Raw genomic sequence first — 25,378 nt, 5'->3', positions numbered from 1 at the left:
GTCAGTATAGACAAGTCTGAGAGTTAAAAACTCCGGGGGGGGGGCGGGGTGTCTGGGTGGCTCAGTGATTGAGCGTCTGCCTTTGGCTCAGGGTGTGACCCCAGGGTCCTGGGATCGAGTCCCACAGTGGGTTTCCCACAGGGAGCCTGCTTCTCCCTGTGGAGTCACTCTGTGTGTCACACACATCCCTGTGTGTCACTCAGGAATAAAAAAAAAAAAAAAAACTAAAACAAAGCAAGCAAAACCCCCCCAAAAAAACTCCATAGGGACCAGTCATGGGGGAGGGTAGTCTTGTTGGTTTTTGTTAGTTTTACCTTCTAGAGCTCCACTAATGAATACCAGAGAGAAATCCCTGGTGCTTTTGCCAGGGGGAACGGAAAGGAACAATTTTGAAATACACCAGAGCATTCTGTTCTTAAGACTAAGGTCTGCCCTCATTAGGGAACCATTTAACCAGAGTCTAATCTGTTGAGGTTTCATCTGAGAGCCTAACTGACCTGGTGGAAGGAAAATACCCAGCTCCAACCCACTCTAGTTATCCTGTACCACTTAAGGGGGCAAAGAAATTCCAGAGTTTATATGGAAAGGCAACAGACTCAGATTAGCCGACTCAATATTGAAGAAGGAAAACAGAGTTGCAGGACTGACATGACTCAACTTCAGGACTTACTGTAAGGCTACAGTAATCAAGACTGTGGAATTGGCAAAAGAATAGATCAATAGAACAGAATAGCCCAGAAAAAAAATCTATATGGAGTTAACTCATATTTGAAAAAAAGTAGAAGAGGCAATACAATAGAGCAAAGATAGCTTCAACAAATGGTGCTGGAAAAACTGAACATCCTCATGCAAAAAAAGGAATCTAGACACAGACCTTACTCTATAAAATTAGCTTAAAGTGGATCACAGATCTAAAAGTAAAATGCAGAACTCTAAAAGTCCTAGAGAGTAACAGAGGAAGAAAATCTAGATGACCTTGGGTATGGTAATGACTTTTTAGATACAACACCAAAGGCATGATTCGTGAAAGAAAGAATTGACAAACTGGGCTCATTAAAATTAAACTTTCTGCTCAGCCAGAGACATTATCAAGAGAATGAGAAAATAAGATACAGACTGGGAGAAAATATTTGCAGAAGACATACCTGAAAAAGGACTATTATCTGTAATATACAAAGAACTCTCAAATCTCAACAATAAGAAAACAAACAACCTCCTGAAGAAATAAGTCCAAGGCCTTAATAGACACCTCGCCAAAGGAGACATACAGATGGCAAGTGTATGAAAAGATAGATGCTCCACATCATATGTCATCAGAGAAACACAAAGCAACAATGAGATGCCACTGTACACCCATTACAATGACCCAAGTTGAGAATAAAGACAACACCAAATGCTAATGAGGATGAACAGATCTCTCATTCATTGCTGGTGGGAATACAAAATGGTACAACCACTTTGGAAGACAGTTTGGCGGTTTCTTACAAACTACACATGCTCTTACCATATACTTCAACAACCGCTCCTTGATGTTGACTCAAATTCAGAACTTATGTCCACACAAAAGTGTGCACACGGATGTTTATAGCAGCTCAATTCATAATTGCCCAAACCTAGAAGCAATTGAGATGTCCTTCAATAGGTGAATGGATCAATATGCTATGAATCATATTGATGATGGAATATTATTCAATATTAAAAAGAAATGAGCTATCATGCCTGAAAAAGACATGGTGGAAACTTCAATGCATATTGCTAAGTGAAAGAAGCCAATCTGAAAAGGCCACATACTGGATGATTCCCACTATATGACATCTTGGAAAAGACAGAATTATAGAGACAGTCAATAAGTCAAGGTTAACAGGGATTGGAGGCAAAGAGTACAAATATAGTCACCATTATAGTATCACACAGGAGAGCAGTGAAATTCTTCTGTGCGATACTATAATGCTACATACATGCCATTCTATATTTGGCCAAACCCATAGAATGTACAACAAGAAGAATAAACCCTCATGTAAACTATGGACTTTCAGCGATAATGATGTGTCAACGTAGATACAATAACTGTAAGAAATGTGTCACGCTGGTGGGGATGTTGATGGTTAGGGGAGGTAATGCATGTGTATAGGCAGGGGGAATACCGGAAATCTATGTACCTGCCTCTCACTTTTGCTGTGAAACTAAAACTGCTCTTAAAAAATAAAAATGTTCTGTATCTCAATATTGCGGTGGTTACACAGGTGTATGCATTTGCCAAGACTCCACTTTAAATGAGTACATTTTCTTATATGTGAATTATGCTTAATAAAGTCGATTGTAAGTGACATGAAAAACTCTGCTGGCTTGCATCTGCAGAAGGAGGTAAAGCATATCGAAGGAGGCCAGAGAATGAGGACATTACAGTAGGTGAGAGATAAAGGTCAACTGGACTTTGGCCATGGAAACGGAGGATATATATTTAAGAGGTAAAATCAGTAAGATTAGGTGACTGATTGAGGTCAAGCAACAGAAGTGTCAAGGGCAACTTCCAGGTGCCTGACCTGAGCAATCGGGCAGAGAATGGTGGGTGGGTTGTCCTTTCTGAGCTAAGTTGCTGAAGAGGAGAAGCAGGTTTGGCTGGAAAATCATAGCTTCTGTGGATGCTCCATCTCCATGGAGATGTCAATTTCATTTCATCATTCTAAATGTAAAGCACCTTTTGTTTAGGGGGAAACCAAGGCAAGGGATGCATTCACAATATACGATATTGGTAAGACAAGACCCATAGAAAGGCTCCAGATTCCATTGGCTGGGCAGCCCCTTTGCAGCAAGGCGGTCTCCCTCCTCCGCGTCTTTTGTCTTTTGTGCCGGATGGATGAGCAGGCGCCTGACCTTTCTGAGTCATTCAGCAAATTCCAACAGCTTTCTCATCTGAGACTCACTGGTCTCCACTGGGCAAGATCTGAAGACCAAGCTTCATTTGGATTTGAGAAAAGGGTAGTGAAATTTGAACACATAAAAAGCCAGGAAAAAAGATTGCCAAGGCCCAGATACCTACTCTAACAAATAAAAAGCGTATGTCAAGCATCTAGCAAACTTCACTTCAACAAATACCGCCACCGCCTGAGGGAACAGCAGAGACATTTGACCAGGCAGCAGCTGCGGAGAGAGGGTGCTATTTAAAGACTCTGCTTTTGCAGCCCAAGGACTCTGGGTTTAGGATTTGATTAGAAGGCGGAGAACAGACACAAAGACTGAGAAAAGAACCAGATTTGGGGAAAAACATCACCGGGTGGTTGGCTGCTGGTGTGAACCCTGAGTATGTGAAATGAGTTTATTTTAATAAAATTATGTCTATGTCTCTCTGAGTAAATTAAATGTGTTAATTCATGGAAAGCACTTGGAACAATGTCCCGCACATAGTGCAATACTGGAGGGAAACTCATTATTATCGTTACTATCTGTCCATGTACCCACCTACATATATACCCAGGGATGGAGAAATGCTCAGCTATAATGATACGTTTCTGCTAAGTGCTAGGATTTATAGTGATTCTGTTTTTAAATCTCTCATTTGTTTTTTTTTTTTCCTGTAATCCTTGAACTCTTTATAATGGACACGTATATTTTGTAAAACCCCCAAGACATTATTCTGAGGGAAAAAAGTGAAGACTCTGAAGTCAGACTTCCTAGGTTTAAATCCCAACTCTACTGCTCAGAAGCTGTGTCACCTTCTCTGAATCTGTTTTCTCCTGCATAAAAAAGGACACTAATGTCACCTATCTCTTCGGGGGAGGGGGGGTGATGAGAATTCAATGAGATAACCTAGATAGAGCGTGGCATGGTCCCTGGCAGAGACCAGGGTGAGGTAAATGATGCCTGGCTGCTATTAGCAGTAGAAGTGGTGGAGGCTGTTCTATTTCCTATGGCAGGGATCATGTTCTATTCATCTCAGTGTCCTTGGCATGTAGGAGTCAAAAACAACTGGTAATTTTGCTGGAGCCTCCTCAGGCATCAGCCTGGGAATATTCTCTTGTCACAGTAGAAGAAAGGGTGAAAAGTTCTCAAGTACCTTCCTCCTTCAGGTCAAGGTTGGGTCTGTCTGACGATTGGGAAGCACAAGTTATTTCTCTAAAATCCTTGAGGCTCTCTGGAGAGATGAGGTCCTTAGAGGTTCCTGTCCTTGTTTTCTTATTCTCCCATGTGATGGCCAGCTGGGAGCCAGCGCCATTATTTCCATGACCCTATGCTTTTCTTCATGAACTATAGGCCAGGCAGTCCCTTGGGAACATCTAATAAAGCAAAACCTCAAGTAAGCAGTCATGGAGAAACTGCAGCCACTGACCCATGACTGTGTATGAGTGTGTGTTGAGGGATGGCATTTTTTGTCAGAGCTAAAACACTCCTTCGGAAAGAAAGAGTCCTTCCTATATTTCATAAACATATATTCCTTTTAAAATAAGAAATGCAAAATTAAGAAATCCTGTTCTTTGCAACTGTGATCCCAGGAATTCATGTACGTGGTAGCCACATTTCTCACGTCTTCTCCCAGTCCCTGTAGCATGCAGAGCCTTGTTAAGTGGAACAGGGAGGACGGATCGTGGCTTCAAACTTATTTCTATTGTTTCAGGTATTTGAACCTCAAGCTACTCATTCACCTTTACATACAGTGCATTGGCATTAATACTGGTTTGCAAGAAACAAATCCATTAATTCGAGAAATATTGTTTGAGCGCCTACTATGTGGCAAATACCACGCTAGGTATTTGTGGTTTGTTTGCCAAATCTGGCAACTCTGTAAATTGAAGGCTTCTATTATTTTTTTTTAAAGATTCTATTTATTTATTCATGAGACACACACAGAGAGAGAGAGAGAGGCAGAGACACAGGCAGAGGGAGAGGCAGACTCTTCGTGGGGGGGTCGGATGTGGGACTCTATCCCAGGACCCGGGGATCATGACCTGAGCCGAAGGCAGATAGATACTCAACCACTGAGCCACCCAGGCGTCTGAAGGGCTCCTGTTGAAGATGAATGCAGAGATGGTGGAAATGAATGATTGGGGGCACAGCATCCGTGGTGCGGCTCTAGTGACTACAAAAGTGACTGGACGTCAGGTCTAGTAAATCTGACCCTGCATGTGACAGTGACGCGTGAGTACAATAGTGAAAGTGACTAATTGGGCAGTAAGGAGGACAGCTGTGTACCCGGCAGGGGCCTGCTAAATATTGGCTCGACTATGGGGCAGTGAAAGCAGCTGAATGACAATGACAATGAAAACAACCACAAGGCTGACAGCCGGGCGCAGAGTCCAATTGCTACACTGCACAGAATTTTTCTTAGTTTGTGGTCATGGACAGGGGTCGCCTATCGGACAGTGACAGTAAAACAATAATGAAGCCGACGACAGCGACAATGCAAGTGACAGTTCTGCCCCGCAGATTGCATGCACTTGTGATGAAAACCAGGGATGCAGTGGGAGTCAGCCTGACAATGACAGCTCTCGGAACGACCGAGTATTGACATTGTGGATGTAACAGCTGTAACCACAGAGGGAACCCGGCATTGTACTGCGACTGCTGGATTTGGGCGGCATGACTGGCAGTGACAGAAAAATTGGCTGCGCGTCAGTGACAGAGTGACAGTGTGAGGTTCAGTGGGCCAGCACTGATGTGACTTAATTTGTCTGATACTGTCTGGATCTGACTGCATCGGTTGGGCTGTACGAGGGCTGCAAACAGGAGTTCCAGCGTGGAACGCTCACGGTGCAACAAAGCGTGTGAAAAGAGAAACTGAGCAAAAAGGCTCTGATCACCTCCGCCCGCCCCCAAAAAACACCTGCCCCTAAATTCCTTAGGGGGAGGAGGGAGAGGCGGGACTATAGCCCCTCAAGACGCGACGATTGGCTGACACGAGCCCGTTAGCCTATCACGGCCGAGCGGCGCCGAGCCCGCCCACCAATGAGGACGCGTCTGGGGACGCGGCTCGGGTCACGTCTCTGTTCTGCACGTGAACGTGTTTTGGAAAAACGCAGAGCAACCTTTTTGGTCCATTCGTGAAATAAGACCGTGACCCGGACATTGCCCCCGCAAGAGTCGGTAGAACCCCACTAAAAGTCTCCAAAGAGGGTGTGGGGGAGGGAGGGCGTGGCTAGGGGTCAGAGGTCAGGGAGCCCCAGCGCCCCGGCGGCGGCGGAGGTCGCGCGGGACTCAGGCCCCGCCCCGCGAGACCCGCCCCTCCCCCGGCACGTGACTGTGGCGCGCGCGGGGCAGGCCGGGCCGCCCCCTCGCCGCTTACACTCCTTACGCGCCCGCCTCAAGATGGCCGCCTTCTGGCGTCTCTGGCGCTGTTGAATGGAGAAAGCTTTATTGTTCCCTTCGGGCAGGAGTGTTCGTGTGTCCTCTATGGCGCTGTCAATAAAGAACGGCAGTTTGAATCGGTGCTGAACAGGTAACCATAGAAACGGGGCCGGGACTCCGCGTGGAGACCCCTTGAGCAGCCGAGGCCCGAGAGGCGCCGCACAGGACGGGCGCGCTGAGACCCTGCGGCGAGGCGAGCTCGGCGGGGCTCTGCCCGGGCCCGGCGGCCGGCTCTCCCCGGGACGCGGACCCCCGCGCGCGGGCTCGGCTGTAAGTGCCCGAGGGGGGCGCCGCGGGGCGCCGTGGGGCCTGCCCGCCGCCCGGGGCCTGCCCGCCGGCCGCCGCCTGGGCCTCGCCGCCGCGAGCCTCCGACCCGCTCTCCTGCGCCGGGCGTCCGCGCACTCGGCCTGGGCCTGGCCGTGGGGTTTTTTACCTTTTAAACGGTTGCGGTCGGGGGTTAGCGGGGGAGAAGACTTTAGTGTGATTTGTGAAACGTATATGAAATCCAATTTTAGTGACCCCCCCCCCCCCCAGTGAAGTTTTCTTGGAGCGCGGCCATGCGCATCGTTCGGTGCCGTCCACGGCTCCTTTCTTCCCGGAGTCGCTGCAGCGACACAGGCAGAGACGGCGTGGCCCGCAAAGCCCGGAATACTGCGGCCCGGCCCTGCCCCCCTGACCTGGACCCGCGTGGCCCGGCGGTTGCTGTGATCGCTTCCCACGGAGCGGCCCCCCTGCACCTAGAGCTCGACCCCCTGCACCTGGAGCTCGACCCCCTGCACCTGGAGCTCGACCCCCTGCACCTGGAGCTCGACTCCCTGCACCTGGAGCTCGACTCCCAGAGCTCTGCTCTCAGTGATCCGTTATTCAGCGTGTGAAGTGTTTCCCCTATTTTATTTTTAAAGATTTTATTTATTTATCAGAGACACAGGCAGAGGGAGAAGCAGGCCCCACGCAGGGAGCCCAACGTGGGACTCGATCCCAGGTCTCTGGGATCACGCCCTGGGCTGAAGGCAGATGCTCAACCCCTGAGCCACCCGGGCTGCCAGTTCCCCTATTTTAAACAACAGTCACCATGCATCATCCAGCGCTTGCAATAATAAGCCAGGCGCCTTATTTATATTCATACCCAGAGAGTTCTTTTTTTTTTTTTTTTTCTGCTGACAACACTTCATGAGTAAGTGCCCCTGTTTCCCGCCCCCCAAAGAGAGGAAGCCCAGATTCTGAGGTTACACTTCCTTAAGGGTGCACTAGATTATAGGTCTGGCACCTTGAGCCCCCTCCAGGGAGCCCTCTGCTTGGTAACCTACCTCCTGCTGCTCCAGGCTGCTTTCTCAAGTCTCAACCTGGGGCTCCTTGGTTCTTCCTTGAACTTGTATCACATCTGTGTGTGGTTTATGGAGATATAATCAGAACCTCAAAGGGAAAGTTTGTTTTTGACTTAGCTAAAGGACAAACATGTCACGCCCTGCTTTTTTTTTTTTTTTTTTTTGAAGATTTTATTTATTCATGAGAGACACACAGAAAGAAAGAGAGGCAGAGACACAGACAGAGGGAGAAGCAGTCTCCATGCAGGGATCCCGACGTGGGACTCAATCCCAGGTCTCTAGGATCACACCCTGGGCTGAAGGCAGCACTAAACCGCTGAGCCACCTGGGCTGCCCTGCTTTCTAATTTAATAGATGCCTTTCTTCTATGGCAGTAGTTCCCAAACCTAGCGATTCGTCACTAGTTTAACAAATGATTTCAGAACACCCCATGCCTGCCTGCCTGCATGCATGCATGCTTTCATGAATCATTCAAGTATTTGTTGAGCACCCACTATGTACTAGGGATGATTCAAATCCCTGGAAATAGGGATCCCTGGGTGGCTCAGCAGTTTAGGGCCTGCTTTCAGCCCAGGGCGTGATCCTGGAGACCCGGGATCAAGTCTCCTTACAGGGAGCCTGCTTCTCCCTCTGCCTGTGTCTCTGCCTCTCTATGTCTCTCATGAATAAATAAATAAGATCTTAAAAAAAAAAATCCCTGGAAATACAGTGGTGAACAAGATGAACATGGTCTTTACCCTTTCACGGAATTTAAATTCAGTAGGGTCTTGGACAGATGGTATGTGGGTAGGCAAAAGTAATTCTAAAAACAGGTGTCATAGCATCATAATAAAATTAGTAGTTAATATTAAATGATTTCTGCATTGCTAATACACTACTGCTTTATTTACATGGATTATCATTTAGTCCTCATGCCAACACTACAATAAAGGTAGTATTAATATTTCCATTTTAAGGGACGCCTGGTTGACTTAGCATTTCAGCATCTGCCTTTGGCTCAGGGCATGATCCCAGTCTCTCTCTGCATCGTGCTTCCGATGGGGAGCCTGCTTCTCCCTCTGCTTTGTCTCTGCCTCTTTCTGTGTGTCTGTCATGAATAAATAAATAAAATCTTTAAAAAAAATTCCTATTTTAAAGCTGAGGACAGAGACTCAGGAGAGATTACAAGATTACATAGTTAATATTCAAGGGAGCTGAGATCTGAACTTTAACTGATCACACCATCCTGCATTATCCCATCTGTTTATTATCTTTTTTTTTTTTTTTTAAAGATTTTATTTGTTTATTCTAGAGACACACACACAGAGGCAGAGACACAGGCAGAGGGAGAAGCAGGCTCCATGCAGGGAGCCCAACGTGGGATTCAATCCTGGGACCCCAGGATCACACCCTGGACCAAAGGCAGGCACTAAACCACTGAGCCACCCAGGAACCCCGTTTATTATCTTTTATACCAACTCGGGGATGCCCTCAAGGCAGGACCACACCTTACCTGTTTTTGTATCAGTTCCTAGCTAGTGCCCACAGCCTGTAGTCTGGTAAGTATTAAATCAACACATTCAGGCCATTGGTTGAGCAAATATTTGAGTGCCTCCTATGTACCAGACACCACTGTGTCTTATGATTACCATGAGGAAGATGGACCTAACACCTCATGTCTAACACAAATTGTGGTATCTGTGGGAGATCCCTCTTACCGGGATGGCCCAGTAAGCCACTGGAGAAAGGTATTTGAAGCTGAAACTCTTGAGTGACCGGGATCCAGTCCAGCAAGAAGGGAGAGGGGAGACAACTAGGAAGGAAGAACTCTTTAATAGGATCAGAGATTGTGAAGTTGCAAGAATTTGGGGTGTTGGAGACCTGGAAGAAGTTAGTAGTGGTTCTGTGATTCAGTCGTGTGCTTCCAAGTCCCTGTCCCTCCCTGAAGCCAGCTCTACTGTTGAGAGAGTGGCATGCCCATGGGCAGAAAATGATGGTACCTCCTCAAAGGATTATTATGTGGATTAAATAAGAGAAAATGTAATAACAGGTTGGGTGTCTCCTTTTTGTTGTTACACATGTTGCTAAATTCTGGTTAGAGAAAACTAACCAAATTTGGCCCCAAATGGAAATTTATTTGAAGTGCTAAATAATAACAAAAGCCCAGGATTCTCTTACCAACAGAACTGAAGGTGCGTCTGTCTTTAAGTTTCTATCTTTGAAAGAGACCAGGGACAGGAACAGGTCTTATCTTTTCTTAATGTTTCTGTTGAGATAGAACTCTTCCAAACGGCTTTTAATTTTTTTTTCGACCAAATTATACAACTGTTTATTCATGGCACTTTTCATTATTTTAGTGTGTTCCTCCATTGAAGACGTGCACTTTTTTAAGGCAGTCTAAGAAAATGATAGGCTTCTTCTAGTTGTTAGTCGTTTCAAATGGTTTGTTTGCAAATGGTTTTGAGTTTCCTCTGAAAGTTCTCAAGATGATGATGCATACTTTATGCAGGGCATTGAATGTTTTAAAGCACGTAGTAGAGTTTTTGAATTGGTAAAAATAAAAAGGTGTTTGGGTTCATGAATGTGAAAAATTGCAAAGGCAGTAAGAAATCAAGCAAACTGTATAAGAAGATCAGCAATGTCAAGTTTTGCTTTAAACTATGTCTAGTATCCAGATTGCACATGTCTTTAGAAGATGTAATCCAGCCCAGCAAATGGAGCAAGGAACTGGACAGAGAGTGGCAGGTTAAACAATAAGCCTTGCATTAAATTGCTATTTTAGGTTTGGGTGGGACGTTCACATTTCAGGTATTCCAGTTTTACTTTGTGATTTGGGGCTGTTAGGTTCCAGTAAAGAGAAGGTGGTAACACTGGTTTTGAAGGATAATATAAAACTGCAGGAGGAGCGAGGGCATACCAATTTGTTTTTCAGTCTATTTTATTTCAGTTCAAAGCAACATTGCAGACAGGCACTGCAGGAAAACGAGCCACACCTTGGTAATACTCAACTGCTTTTGGAGATTGAAGAAGACTGAGTATAACCAAAGTGTGACTTGTTTTCTTGGGCTATCTGTCTGCAAGGAAGCTTTGAACTGAAATAAAATAGATTGAAAAACAAATTGGTATGCCCTGTTGCCTCATACTGAGTATTTACGTTATCCTTCTGGAGTACTGCGTGTACCAGCACCCCGGAGGAAGGCAGTGACCCCTCAGCCGCTTTCAACTCTTCAAGAGAGTGAGCTCTTTGATTTTCACAAGGAAATTGAATTGGAATTTATGGTTTTCCGGATCTCCAATAGGCTGCCTTCTAAAGCTATCATCTCGATAATGCGAAGAAAGCAAGCTGTAACCATGTAGAGGAAAGAATTAAATATTAAGGGCATTTAAATTCAGAGATGAGATTGTCACTTTCTTTAAGTCATGGAGGGGGTATGGTGTGTCATTTGCAGAGACCATTGCAGTTTTGAGGCTTCTGCAGCCCTCAAGGGAAAGGGTAAGGAAAGAATACTAGCTTTTCTTATATTTCCCTAATGTTACTATTTAACTCCAAATCTTCAAACTCTTGGCACCAAGTATTTCATTTCCTTAGATGAAGTAAATACATTATTGCTGATCTCAGGTGGTTAATCTGGGGTAAACGGTTGAGTTGCAAGGGACCCACAGATTCTTTGAATTTGCCTGCAAATTTTTCTGAATGTCATTTTCCTGGGGAGTGAGCCCATTTCTCTGATCAGGTCTCAGAGGGATCCTTGACCTTCAAAAGGTGCAGAGCCAACGATAAAATGTTACATGTAATACCACTGGCCCAAAGTAGTATTGAGAATCCCCTTGAAGCCAGTTACTTCTTACTGCTGTGTGGTTTTGACTTCAGTTTTGAAAATATCTTTCCAGGCCTCGTTTCCTGTTGAAAGTGGCCAAGCATAGTTGAGTGATCACGTCTGATAGAGGTATTTACCCCATGAGGTACTTTAGAAATGCCTCAGAGGTCATTGTCATGATTTTACAGGAGACTGCCACACTGGTGATGTGTTGTCTTGGCAACCTTGGTAGCAGTTGCCCTATTTGTTTTCTTTTTTTTTTGACAGGTGAAAGGAAGAGGCTTAGCAGCCTAATACTTTGGCTCTAGGCATCAAATTTGTGCAACTGGACTCGGTTCCTCAGTACCATAAGAAAGTAGGATTAGGAGGGAGAGAGGAAGAGGAGAGGGATGGATTCAAGGAGGCAGAGACAGAGGAGTGAAGGAAGAGAGATGCTGCCCCTGCATTTGTCCTGGCATCCATCTGTGTGAAGGGAAAGAGCTCTTTCTGAAACCAAACTTACCTCACTTATCTAATACTAAGGACCTCTGAAAAAGTTGTCTCATAGATGCAGTTTCTGGTTTATTAGTACTCAAATGGAAATAAAAGGAACCATCTTTAGGTCTTTATCTTGGGGCATTTTGTAAACATGGGACCTCAGTCCAGAACTGTTGTGGGCCACGGTTTGGCCCATACTGTGTTTATCAATGTGTTGCTTACATTTACAGAGAGATTTTGCATCTGCCTGACCCCTGGAGGTATTTGCATGAGTGACTTCTGCTATCAGCCGAGAGTCTAATTCTGGGACTCTCGGTGTTTTACGAAGTACATTTTTATGAAGGGAAGGGCCTAAGAAGGAAGAGGGAGATGAGAAACAAAGGATTAGTAGCTATTGGGGCTCTAAATATTGGTTACTTTTTTTTTTTTTTTTTAAAGATTTTGTTTATTTGAGACAAGACCGTGAGCATGAGCACAGAGAGGGGCAGAGGGAGAGGGAAGAGCAGGCTCCCTGCTGAACAGGGAGCCCCATGTGGAGCTTGATCCCAAGACCCTGGGATCATGATTTGAGCTGAAAGCAGATGCTTAACTGACTGAGCCATCCAGGCGCCCGTAAATATTGGTTACTTGAAATTTGTTAAAATCTAAAAAAGTGAACAGTATGTGGTTCTGATTTTGAGAAAATATTGCAAGAGGTCATCTACCCTGCTAGTTTCATCTGTTTCTCAGCTTTCTGAGACTGCAGCCTGGTTGTTGGATCTTCCTCTTTGACTCCTTTAGCTCCTTGTCCCCACTAGCTCTGAAGGGTGATGTCAGGGGCTCTGGCGCAGTGAACTTGCCATTTTTCTTCCATCTGGTACTTATCTTTGGTTTCCTCATCTCAGTGGATGGCACCACACAGTTGGCAAAAGGCAGCAAGTGCCCCCATGTTCTTCCCCTTCTGTCAACCCACCACCCTCCTTCCACTCCCTACACATAAATAGTCCACGTTTATTTAGGCTACAAGCCTATTGATGTCCCCTTTCACTTTTGGTTAAAGCTACTGTAATCTCTTGTCCTGAATTACTACAACAGCCTCCTAGCTGGCCAGCTGGCTTCTTCCTTTGTTCCTTTCTAATCTATTTTGTACACTGTTGCCAGTGATCTTTATAAAGCACAGATCACATGTTACTGTGTCCCCCTTGCTTTAAACTCTCAAGTGGCTTGCCTGCCCTCAGGATAATACAGTTCCTTGGCTTGGCCAGCACTGCCCTCAAGCTCTGGCGAGGCCTGTCTCAAGCTTTATCTTCCTCTACCCTCCCCTCTCACCCTTCTTCTACTTGAGCACTGGTCAGTCATGCTCGATGGGCCGCAGAACTTCATCCTTCCCAGGACATGTGGGCCAGCTGCACTCTGGGGCTTTGCATTTTTCTGGTCATGTTACTAACCAGGCTTGCCACTATCTGCACTGATCATGAGATCACCGAATGTTGAGTTTTTTATGTGGTTCCTTTGTCCTTAGATTATGTGCTGCTTCAAATGTGTTGTCAAATATTGTCCTGAGGTCAGTTGATGTATTTATTTCCTGTGTGTGTATGCCACCAACTTGATAACCTTTATCAACAGGCTCTTTGTTTGAAATTTTAAGAATTGCTTTAAAAAAAATCTAATATTGTTTTTTAACTAGGTAAACCATTTATATGGTTCCAAAATCAAAACTACACACAAGGTGCATTCACAGAAGTTTTTATTTCATACCTGATCCTCCTTCTCTGTTTCTCTTGAGTCTTGCTATCAAAGTTTTGGGGGTTTTGCCCATCTGTTAGGTAAGAAATAATTTCAGTATAGTTTAAATTTGTTTTCTCCTTTAATGAGATACAGGATACCTGCCCAATGTCTGTGGCATAAGTTGCAAAAACATTTTTTCCAATTTGTCATATGCCTAACTTTGCATATGTTGTTTTATTGCTGTATAAAAGTTTTACACCTATATATAGTTATATTTGTGGGTCTTACCATGTATTGCTTTAGATTTTGAGTCACAGGAAGTTTGCCCTTCTCTTAATTCATGGGGAATTCATTAATGTTTTCTTCCAGTATATGTGTGGTTCCCCCTCCCTTTTTTTTTTTTTTTTTTTAAACATTTAAGGTTTTTATCCTTCTGGAATTTATCTTGATATTTGGTTTGAGAAACAGCCAGGTGCTCCAACGCTATTTATGAAAAGTTCTTATTGGGGCGCCTGAGTGGCTCAGTGGGTTAAGCATCCGACTCTTGATTTCAGCTCATGTCATGATCTCGAGGTCCTGAGGTCAGGTTACATGCTGGGCCTGAAGCCTGCTTAAGACTATCCTGTCTTTGTCTTCCCCCGCCCCCCTTCCCCACTTTCGTTCTCTCTCTTCAAGACAAAAAAAAAAAAAAAAAAAAGAAAGAAAGAAAAAAAAAAAAGAAAGAAAGGAAAGTCCTTATTTTTTGGTCCATTGATTTGAGATGCTGTTTTTACTGGATACTAAACTGTTGTATGCATTTGAGTTTCTTACTGAATTTTCTATTTTGTGCCATTGGTTTGTCAGTTCATATGCTGTTACAAAACCATCGTAATTTTAGAGGCTTTGGAATTTTTTTTAACATCTGGAAGGGCCATTTTTTTTCACATTGCTCTTAGTGTTTTCTGGCTGTTTCTGCCTGTTCATTTTGCCACAAAGACTTGATAAATCAATTTGTCTAATTTCAGGCATTAACGGATGGTATTTCTATTAAGATTATGTTAAATTTATTAATCAGCTTAGAGAGAACTAACATCTTTAGGATGTTGAGTCTTCTTCTCCAAGATTGCGGCCTGTCTTTCCATTTGCTCAAAGCCACTTTTGTGATTTTTCAGGAATGTTTTATGTTTTACCTATAAATTTTGTATGCTTCTTGTTAAGCTTATTAGGTTTTCATTCTTAATTATTATTTTTTTAAGATTTATTTATTTATTCATGAGAGACACAGAGAGAGAGGCAGAGACACAGGCAGAGGGAGAAGCAGGCTCCATGCAGGGAACCCGATGTGGGACTCGATTCCAGGACCTTGGGATCATGCCCTGATCCGAAGGCAGGTGCTAAACTGCTGAGCCACCCAGGCATCCCTCATTCTTAACTTAAAAAAAAAAAAAAATTCCTTTTAGAATTTTAGAATCCCTCCAGAACTTCTTGGAGGAATGTATATACCACACACTCATATACTTTTATATATCATTTCAGATGGTTCATAGATTTCTTCCTCAGCCCATCCTGTTGGATTATCCCCTCAGAACCCCTTCTCTTGTCTGTCTTTCTCACATTCCCATTCTCAGGACATAGCTCTGTGTCCTACATACAGTAGGCAGTCTGTACACATTTGTTGAATGGATAAATAAAGCAGGAAGGGGAAGATGAAAGTGGATGAAAGAGCGAGCCTGTAAGACCCATATATGGAAAGGTTGTCCTTGTACAGACATCCAGATATCCCTAAGTATACAGTCTGCAGCTGTTAATTCACTTTGTTTGTAGTATGTTGTTCTCTTTACCCTCATCCCAGAACTTTAAAAAATAGCATGTTGATAATGATAATTATCATTTATTGAATACTACAAAATGCTAGTCACTGGCTAGGTCTTTTCCATAATTATTTCTTGTCATCCTTATAGCAACTAAGCAATAGGTATTAATTAGTTTCTCCATTAAAATATGTAAGTTTCAAATATAGAAAAATGTAGATAGCATTATGAGTTCCCATTTACACATTACCTCCCTTAAGGTTGAGGAAACAGATTTTGAAAAATTAAGTAACTCCAGTTTACAAAGTTAAAGTCAGGTTTAGAACCCATCTCTTTTTAGCTTCTTACTAAGATTGTTTTTCAAATTTTAAAGTCTCAGCTGGCTAGGGAAAAGCAGAAACAAGGATGACGGTCAAGAAGCTACTCCATTCTAAACTCCAGCTCATAGTATTACATTAGTCTTCCCTTCTATCTAGTTTAATCACAAAGATTTCCCTTACTTGTTTGCAAACAGTAAGCCCTCTGAATCCCCCACCCCCTGCCCCGCTTCTCTTATATGTTCTGCTCACACTTGCTTTCTCTTGGCCTGGTTTTATTAGTATAGTCTAGTACTAGTTGATTTTGAAAGGCCTGCCAGTGTTTTGAGTACTGGCTCCCAGCATGATATTGAGAACATAGCAGGAACTTAGGAATTTAAATAATGGTATAAAACTTGCTGCTCTTATTTGTCTAGGCCATAGGTTTAGTGAGATCCTATAACTTGTGAATGATGCTCTGAAGTCATTAGCTCTGACCAACCTAGATACAAGCTGCTCCTATAGCCGGCACTCTGCTGTCAGCTGCCCTCAGTTCCAGTCAGGTTCAAACCAGAGGGAGACTTTCGAAGGTCAGAGTCCAAGACAGCAGAATAATTGGCCCCTAGAGTTCTGGATTTTTTTCTCAGGCAGTGAAGTGTTGAGGATGAAATTTTCCATGTCTTTCTTTGAACATTTTTGAGCAAATACTATGGAATCCCATAGGCTCTTTCCCAAAGTTAGAAGCAATAGGAAAGTTATCCTCTTTTGCATTTTGTTGTTGTTGCTAGCTCAAGTTAACCCCCTCAAGTCATGCTCCCTGGTGATAGAAAAGAGAAAGTTGGAGAGGAAAATAATCCCTGCTTCTTCAAAGACAAGAAACTTCTAGCACTGGAGGAGAGGAGAATGGAGTTCATCTGTGAGTGTGCACAGAGGTCTAGGGAAGGTTGGGTGATCTGCATAGTGTCACAGGACAGTAATGTAGGCAGTGGGGGAACTCCATAGTCTTCAGTGTGCCTGATACTACTGAGGTGTAAAAAGAATAGGCTTCTAAGCTAAAAGTGATGTTCTTACTTGTGCCGTGAGCTCTTTGAGAGCAGGATTATATTGAACTTCTTCTCAATGTAAGGACAGCTTTAGTTAAGGGTGTTTGGCTGAGCTCAGTAAAGATCTGTGGGATGGACAGCCACACACTGACTAAGGAACTGGGGCCTTAGAGCCCCACTAGGGCTGCGTGGGCTCCATCTGTCCCAACAGCACCATTACCTGCTTCATGGCTTCAAAGAAGTGTGTGTGGTGCCCATAGAGCACAGAATAAGTAGCCTCAAAATTAAAGTCATCTCCTCTTACTTTAGAAATACTTTATGTACACTGTCATGATGAGCACTGGGTAATGTATAGAATTGGTGAATCTCTATTGTAAACTAATATAACACTGTATGTTTATTGGAATTAAAAACAAACAACAGCAACAACAAAAGCCCTACTTTGTTTACTATGTATCTCTGCCCTGCCTCTGAACAGAGAAGTTACCAAAAAAGTGGGAGAAAGACTGAGGGATCAAGAGCTTTACTGCTTTTTCAGTTCCCACGCTTGGGCAGCATCCAGCGGTAAAGGTTCCGGCTCTGGAGTCAAACAGTGTGGGTTCATTTACGGACTCTGGCACTCATCGGCTTTGTGGTTTAGGGCAAGCTGTTTACTTTTTTTTTTTTTTAAGATTATTTATTTATTCATGAGAGAGGGAGAGAGGCAGAGACCCAGGCAGAGGGAGAAGCAGGCTCCATGCAGGGAGCTCGACGTGGGACTCAATCCCCGGTCTCCAGGATCACGCCCTGGGTTGAAGGCAGCACTAAACCACCGAGCCACCTGGGCTGCCCAACAAGCTGTTTACTTTTGATAGGACTCTACTTTTTCAGTTGAAAGTGGAATTAATAATAGTAACTACCTCACAGGTTTTGCAAAAATTATATAAGGCTACCATGCAAAGTGCTTGGCACAGTGCCTGGGATATAATAAACTTTCGCGAATGTTAGCTCCTATTGTTAGATCTCTACCTTAACCCTTCCGAACTGTGTCTTTTTCCCTTTCCAAAATGTGTTCTTCATTGCTTAGAGTATATACCAGAAACATAGGTAACAGGAAGAGTCTTATTTTTGTCATTAGTTACCTGGAAGATCTTGAGACACATGTCAACGCCTCCATTTCCTCATCTACAAAATGAGGGAATTGGACCAAATGATTTCAAAAGTTCTTGTATCACCTGTTAATTTTCAGTGAGTTTAAGGCTTTGAATTCTCTCAGATTACAGCCCAGCACTCTTTGTTATATACATACAGTGGCTTATTAGTACTTACAGCTATCTCACTAACAAGCACTAATACCTCCATTTTATATATGAGGAAACAAGCCTAGAGAGTTAAGTGGCTTGCCTAAAGTCACACAGCCTTTGAGAGCGACAGTACTGCAAGTCGTGATGATTCCTAATTTGCTGTGAGTTACCACCAGGGTGGGCGATACATAGTAAAGCGGGCTCCAGAGGTTTGTTTTTTTTTTAATTTATTTTTAGATTTTATTTACTTATTCATGAAAGATAGAGAGGCAGAGACTTAGGCAGAGGGAGAAGCAGGTTCCATGCAGGGAGCCCAATATAGGACTCAATCATGGGACTCCAGGATTACGCCCTGAGCTGAAGGCAGACGCTTAACCACTGAGCCACCCAGGCGTCCCTAGAGCTTCTGACCCCTACTGTAGGCACCTAGTCTCTAGAGTCACCTAGCCTGGTTTGGTATTGTGTAGTTTCCTGAGTGCTCTAATTTTTATATTAAATGGGTATCTTTGGATTTGAACTTTGGTCTGCTGTTACTGTGTTCCTCTGTGTGTCTAGATGGCTGAGGAAAAGCATGTGTATTCTCATAATCAAGTTGGTGAAACCTCAGAACTTATCCACATCTTCAGGTCACTGCAAAATGCCTGTAAGTACCAGTGACAAAGCCAAGAGTCTTTTTTTTTTAACACCTAAGAGGTAGGATATAAAAGCATTGGATTGATGATTGCTTGTTGAGACTCTTGACTGTAGGATGGAAGAGTTGCAGTAGGTGGAATGCAGTCACAGTCCCCAGCCACTCGTTAGATGACTGTGTTGCTCCAGAGATTTTGCAGTTTGGCCTGTGAAGAGTCATCTTGGGTGAGCTACTGAATCAGAGCAGCATGGCCGGAAAGGCACGGGAGAGACAGATAAGCCTCTCAAAGCCTCCTTCCATTAGAATAGCCTTGAAAAATCGCTTGTTTCTGGGAGTTAGAAGATAAGAGGACACAAGCGGTTTATTATACCGAACATTTTGATGTTTTTGTCTCATTGTATTTTATACAATGCCTCAAAAGAAGAGTTTCATTAGAAATTGAGAGAATCTAGAAAATGAAGTGAGTTTAATGTAATGGTTTTAATAGGCCTATCAAGAATCAGATGCTGCCAGTTTAGATGTGGCAAACAATCTTTATAGTGGTCTTTTGTCCATCCAGTCTCTACCTCCTTGAGAATTCAGTGGTGGGATGGTGGCAGTGATGGTGATTGATAGTGGCTGGCGGCTAATGAATTTATTACACACTTAATATGTCCTCAGTGCAGAGTGCTGGTGCTTTAGGTGTTAACTCATTGACTCTTCTAACCACCCCGTGAGAGACGTACTATTATTGCCCCTATTTTGTAGAGGAGGAAACTGTGCCCCTTGCAGGTTAGGTAATTTTCCTAAGATCACACACTTTGTGATTGGACGGTGGATCTTCACACCAGGTAGTGTGGCTCCAGCTCCATCCTTTAACCATTAAGCTGCACTGCTGCTCATGACAGCAGTGGGCTCTCCGCCCTGGAAAGTGTGCAGTTGGGACGACATTGCATGTAATTTAAAGAGCACATGGACTCTTCTTTCCCTTCCAAATCCATAGACTCAGGTTTAAACCTCATGCTAGACTTGTGGAAATTCTCTGCAGGCAGAGATAATATCTTCTTTAATTTTGCTTGGTACATAGTAAGAACTAAATAAATGTTTAATAGTGAATAGGTAGTTGAAAATGACACTGGCTTTGAAGCCAACCAGGCGTACCCTGGGTTTCTATTTTAAATTCCCTTGTTCTAAAAATAATACATGTTTACTATAAATAGTTGTGAGATGTATGAAGAATAAATCCCCCATCGTTACACTACCTAGGAACCCATTTTGATATATTTTCTGTCTTTTTAAATGCAGATATGTACATGCATGTACAAATACTTTTAAACCAAATTGGAATTTGGAATATAAAAAAAAAAAAAAAAAAAAAAAGGAATTTGGAATATCAATTGCATGCTGTTTTTTTTCCTTTTAGTATATTAAAAGCATTTCCTCATGTTATTAAAAATCTTCTAGAGTCTAATTTTAAAAAGTTATTTAGATATAATGCACATACTATACAGTTTACTGTTTTAAAGTATACAACTTAAAAGTCTGTGTAACCATCACCACTTTCTAATTCTGGAATATTTTCATCACTCTAAAAGAAAAACTCCCATATCCATTAACATTCACTCCCCTACTCCCCCTCTTCCCAGCCCCTGGCAAGCACTAATTCACTTCCTATTGCTGTGGATTTGCCTATTCTGAACAGTTTGTGTAAATGAATCCTGTGGTATGTGGCCTTTCGTGACTGGCTTCTTTCACAGAGCATAGTGTTGCCAAGTTTCACTCCTGTTGTATGCTTTCTGTATTCCGTTCCTTTGTATGGCTGAATAATATTCCATTGTAAAGCTATATAACATTGTGTTTGTTCATTTATCAGTTGGTGGACGTTTGTGTTGTTTCCAGTTTTTGTCTATTACATATAATGTTTCAGTGAACATGAGCATGTTTTTGTGTGGAATGTGTTTTCATTTCTTTTGGGTTAGACCTAGGATTGGAATTGCTGGCTAATGTAGTATCTCTGTTTAACTTTCTGAGGAACTTGCAAACTGTTTTCCGTGGTGGTTGCATATTTTACATTCCCACCAGCAATGTGTGAGGGCTCCAATTTCTCCACATCCTCAGCAACACTTGTACTTTCTGCCTGTGTGTGTTTGTTTTATTATAGCATCCTCATGGGTGTGGAGTGGTAGCTCCTGGCAGTTTTGATCTTCATTTCTCTAATGACAACTGATACTGAGCATTTTTTCATGTGCTTATTGGCCATTTTTTATATCCTCTTTGGAGAGATTTATTCCAATCCTTTGCCTGATTTTAATGGGCTTGATTGTTTGTGAATTTCATCTGTTTCCTTTATGTGTAAGAAGGCCTTCTATATCATGACCTCAGTTATATATTCATTAAACATGTAATCTTTTAAGTATCTTAAAGAGTCACTTTAAAAATGTGGTTTTTCTTTTTGTTGTGAAGTCACAAATCTACCTTCTAGTTGTATTAATGATAGTGGATCGGGGAAATTGCAATCATATATTCCCTAAGACACTTTTGGGCAGTTTTCCGGCTTGAGGATAATTATTTTCTCATTGAAAGAGCTATCAGTGGTTAATACTTAATCAACATTCAAAGGAAAAATAGTGAATGTGCTGTATAACAGGCCTGCTGCTAGTGGCTACCAGTCTGAGATACCTAGGAAGCCCTCCCCACTGAGCCACTCCCTTGTTGTGTATACTTACAGGTTTGGTATTTTGGTTCAAGTGCTGGCTTGAAAATCTAGAAATCCGGGTCCTGGGTTTGGCCCTGCCATTACTTAGGCCTGTGACTTGGCAGGTCACTTAATTCTATCAGCTTTTTTCATCTGTAAAATGACAGGCCTGAATTACATATAGTCTCTAAGGATAATTTTAGTTGCAGAATTCTCAGATTTTTATTATCCTTCTGATCAAGAGTCATTTCACATATGTTTGGTATTGATAAATTCCTTTTATAAAGTTTTAATTAGTGATGGGTGGCAGAGTGACTGAAGGCAGAGTGACAGGCTACAGAAGCGCATGGGAGGGGGGAGTGGGTGAGGAACCCGGGGAAAGGAAAAGAGTGAGGACTGAATCTGATAATAGCCAGGGAGACTTTAGAGGGTGGATAAATTTGAAGTGAGCTGAGAGCTTCATTGGGTGAAGCTCCTTGCAAGAAGAGTAGTTCTGACTCGATAGATGTTCAGAGCACCGAGTGAAAAGCCTGTGGGCAGGGGCAACAGGAGGGCACTGCTTGCATTCTGAAAGAGACTGAAAAATTAGCACATGGTCAGTGCTACTAAATACCTGCACAAGGTTACCTCAAAGACAAAGCTGAATCCAACTAAATCAAAAGAGAGACTGGAGCCACAGAAGAGTCCAGGAAGTTGGTGATGGAACGGACAAGATTGAATGTTAGTTGGTGGTGTCTGTGTTGTGGACACTGATGCTCAGACCCTGTCTGCCCAGTCTGGGGCCTGGCATTTACTTGCAAGATGAAGACAGATGCGCTGGGTTTCCATTGAATTGGTAGTATACAGTCTCTTCTGATGGTACTTGACCTTGCTGCTTGAGTTTTTTCACACCTAACTGTAAAGAGTAGGCCTATTTTGCTAATAAATGAACTAATAAATTCACTTTCTGATTTATATTTCTTTTAAGTTCAGACTGTGTTATCCAACCTCCCAACCAATTAACTGTGAGACTTTTATAGGATAGGGTGTTTATATCTGCAAGGTTGACAACCAGACTAGACCTTTTGGTAAATTAAGTTCAAGCCATCAAGGGAAGTTTCTTGGCAGCCAGCCAACCATCCTGTTCCAACAGCACTCTTTCCAGATAAGCATCTCCATCCATCTTTCAGCAGAGGCCACCGGAAGAAATAAGGCATCTCACATGCAGGTGCTCCTGTCAGGCCAGCCAGCAGCACATCTCTGTCTGTGGAGAGGGGTTGAGGAATGCTAACACCGAGCCCAGAAGTTCTGTCAAGACTAAGGTAGTAATTAAGAACAGGGAGCCAGCAGAACTGCATTGGTACCATGCTCAGACTTACTAGCTATATGGTCTTGGGCATAACCTGTTAGACATTAGTTTCCTCATTTGTACGTTAGGGGTAATAATGGGAATGTTAGGGGAATTGAAAGGAAAAGTGTATGGACAGTGCTTAGTACGGTGCTGGACATTATTACCATCGTGGAGCAATTGATGACCTTGTGAAAGGCATTCTAGAGATTCAAGCATATGAAGAAGAGCCAGTGGATTGGGCAAAAAAGAGATTTCAGGACTTCTTATTCACCCTGTTGCTGAGCAAGGGATTCCTACCCTAGGGTTATAGGGATGGTTGAACACACAACACTGGACACTGGCTGATGAGACTGACCGTAGCTTATTAGTCACATATACTCACAGCCCCAGAGAAGGACACAGGGTTGCCCGCAGGAGCAGAGTGAGTAATCAGGTGCTGTGGGAGGCAGGCTTTGTAGTATCAAAAGGGTGGGTTGCCTCCCGGTTTCTTTCAGAGGATATGATTGGCTTGCTGGAATAATTTTGGGGGCTGATAAGGAACTGAAGCCCACTACTCAGGGATAAATAGGAACTGGACCTTAGTCCCTTTGATAAGGAGGATTGTTTGGCTCAGGGACCTTGTCTACCAAGCAGAGTGGGTAGTAGATTTTGTAATTAGGTCATTTGAGGCCCTCCTGATTTTACCAGATGTTAAGGCAACACATAATATTGAGCTTGATTTTAGGCTTTGTGCCAGAAAAGAGAATGCAGGCTTTGAAATGCTGTTGAGTACAGCTTTCAGGGAAACTGGGTAGAAGGCTATAGAGTTGTCTGATTCTGGGGAAGACAGATGGGATAGTGGCTAAAAAGGAAATGACACAGTAGTTCATAATAGTGTTATAAGCAGAGATCTCTTCTTTGTTTTCAGTTCAGCATACGTTGATTGATTGACTGTACCGTCTTAGGCTCTTACAAGGCTTAACCAGGTTCAGCTGACCACTTTGGATCAGGAGCAGTTTGACCTCTAGTTACTTTAGCAGCAGCCAGGGAAGCTGTACTAACCCTGGAAGACCAGATTGCTGAAATGCATTCTCAGGATTTGGGGTTGGTGTCAGGCCATAGAGCTATTCACCTCAGACATGGTTATTGGAGTCCTCCATATTTTGTAGGTTTTATTCCCAGAGCTGTTAGGGAGTTTTTTTTTTTTCTGACTGGAGCCAAAGGCAGGTGCAAAAGGAAAGGATTTGAAGAGGACTTGAGATTTTTTAGAAGTGAAAAGTTACTTTAAGACATAATAATTTGATACGAAAAAAGTGATTGAGAACAGGCATTGTATTAGTGCTTTGTTCCTCAGAGGGTTCCTGGACCAATAGTATCCATATCACCTGGAGCTTATTAGAAATGCAGAATTCAGGCCCTACCCCAGAACTTCTGGATCAGATTCTTTTCTTTGACAGAATCACAGGTCAGAAACCTTTCTAGTGGATATAAGGGCAAGAGCTTTAGGTTGGGCCGACTGGATTAAAATCTCAGTTCCGGGCAGCCCTGGTGGTGCAGCGGTTTGGCGCTGCCTGCAGCCTGGGGTGTGATCCTGGAGACCGGGGATCGAGTCTCATATCGGGCTCCCTGCATGGAGCCTGCTTCTCCCTCTCCCTCTGCCCGTGTCTCTGCCTCTCTCTCTGTGTGTCTATGAATAAATAAATAAAATCTTTGAAAAAAATAAAATAAAATCTCAGTTCCTCTACTAATTTGCTATGTGATTTTGGGCCTGTTCCTTAACCTTTCCACTGTTAGGACTTACGGTAAATTGGTTTTACCTATCTTGCTGGATTGTTAGTATTAAAGGAGGTAACGTAAAAAGTGCTTAGAAACATAGTAAAGTACTTGTTTGTAGCTCTTATTAGTAGTCATTTGATAAATAATATCTTCATATAATTTGACAGAATATGAAAAGAAAGAGCAGAATATCATTAGGGCTAACTCTGTCATGAGACCTGAGTTGATAATTGAGAAAAAAATATGGTCTCCTGAGCTGATGGGGCAGTGGATGTGGTTGGCTCTAACCAGTTCCCTCAGAGGGGAGACTAAGTGTACTTTTTAAGTAACCAAAAGTTGACAGCTATACTTCTTAGTGGCCGCTGAACTCTTGGAAGGGAAAGTTATCTGCAAAAGTGGTAGCTAAGTTGGCATCTGGCGAGGCCTTCACATTATATGGGATAGAACCATGGCTTGAGAATTGAGACCTGGGCTCACTTCTACCCCTTGCCAACTCATGACTCTTAACCAGGCATTTAACATCGCTGAGCCTTAATCTTCCTCTGTAAAACGAAGATAAATGGGATGAGGTGTAAATCTCAGTACACAAGCAAGGGATTATGATCTCTATATCTTCCTTACTTAGTGTCTACCATATTGCTCACTGGATAGCATCCAAATCCCCAGAGGTGAATTTTATACTTGATGCCACCAGCTACTTAAGAATCTTCACTCTTGGGGTTCTTCAGAGCTATTCAGGTTACTTGGATTTCCCAATGACCAGAATGTACCTTAGGAAAACACACAGGCCAGTCAGGTATTGCTATAAATCTCAAGGACTAGAACCACAGGGAACTAGCATTTGGAATGGAATGAGGATGATAGTGACGAAGCGTTAGAAATGATGACGATACATATAACGGGATACTACTATGAATCCAGGAGTGCCAAA

General features: G+C 43.2%; 1 protein-coding gene and 1 long non-coding RNA gene across 9 annotated transcripts in view; one reads left to right on the top strand and one right to left on the bottom strand.

Annotated features, from left to right (window-relative positions):
- The window catches only part of LOC112660665 (uncharacterized), a 28,431-nt gene extending 20,160 nt beyond the window's left edge, over window positions 1–8,271 (bottom strand). For both annotated transcript variants that reach the window (XR_007408422.1, XR_003137132.3), the window contains exon 1: window positions 7,647–8,271. This is a non-coding gene — a long non-coding RNA (uncharacterized LOC112660665). The remainder of the gene's footprint in view (window positions 1–7,646) is intronic.
- Window positions 6,247–25,378, top strand: part of ZBTB40 (zinc finger and BTB domain containing 40) — a 73,490-nt gene continuing 54,358 nt past the window's right edge. For 3 of the 7 annotated variants that reach the window (XM_049106003.1, XM_049105986.1, XM_049105999.1), the window contains exons 1-2: window positions 6,247–6,430; window positions 8,936–9,202. The gene's annotated coding sequence lies outside the window, so the exon portion shown is untranslated. The remainder of the gene's footprint in view (window positions 6,431–8,935; window positions 9,203–25,378) is intronic. The other 4 variants (XM_049106002.1, XM_025448351.3, XM_049105983.1 and 1 more) reach the window with 2 other exon arrangements.

The sequence above is a fragment of the Canis lupus genome, chromosome 2 (assembly GCF_003254725.2).
Source record: "Canis lupus dingo isolate Sandy chromosome 2, ASM325472v2, whole genome shotgun sequence".
Lineage (NCBI taxonomy): Eukaryota > Metazoa > Chordata > Mammalia > Carnivora > Canidae > Canis > Canis lupus.
This window is presented reverse-complemented; position numbering and strand designations above follow the sequence as displayed.